We start from the raw sequence: 501 nt of genomic DNA on the forward strand, positions 1-501 counted from the left end.
CCCCGCCGCTATTTTATGCCGGTGAACACGAGGCAGGTATACATGCATATGTATTTCCCATGTAACTGGCGCCACGTAGGTTGTTGCTGGCCCTAGTAGCCCAGTGCCTTTTGCTCCGAGCTATATATCAAGCTCCCCGACTCTACACCCGTGTACATAACCCCATGTGCATACAATTTTTTTTTTGTTTACTTTTCTGGGTTTCGTACTTTACTTGTGAATGTGGGGGACGATAGCCTGGCATGAGTATCGTGATTATTTATGACTCGGAAATGTTTAAATGTTTTTTGGCAATTTTTTTAGGAGGAGGAGCTTTTGGGATCAGACTTGTTGGCAGTTTTGGAAGTACGGTGAAGGGTTATATTATGAGATGTATTATGAGATTGAAGGGTTTAATGAGGGGTTGAAGGTGGGGAGGAATGGAGGAAGTTAGAGGAATCGATTTTTATCGTTGGGAATATCTATCGACCAAATCGAACAATTTAGATGAATTGTTCGTTT

This window comes from Diachasma alloeum, unplaced genomic scaffold (genome assembly GCF_001412515.2).
Source record: "Diachasma alloeum isolate Michigan unplaced genomic scaffold, Dall2.0 Dall_scaffold_00195, whole genome shotgun sequence".
NCBI classification, from domain to species: Eukaryota; Metazoa; Arthropoda; class Insecta; order Hymenoptera; family Braconidae; genus Diachasma; species Diachasma alloeum.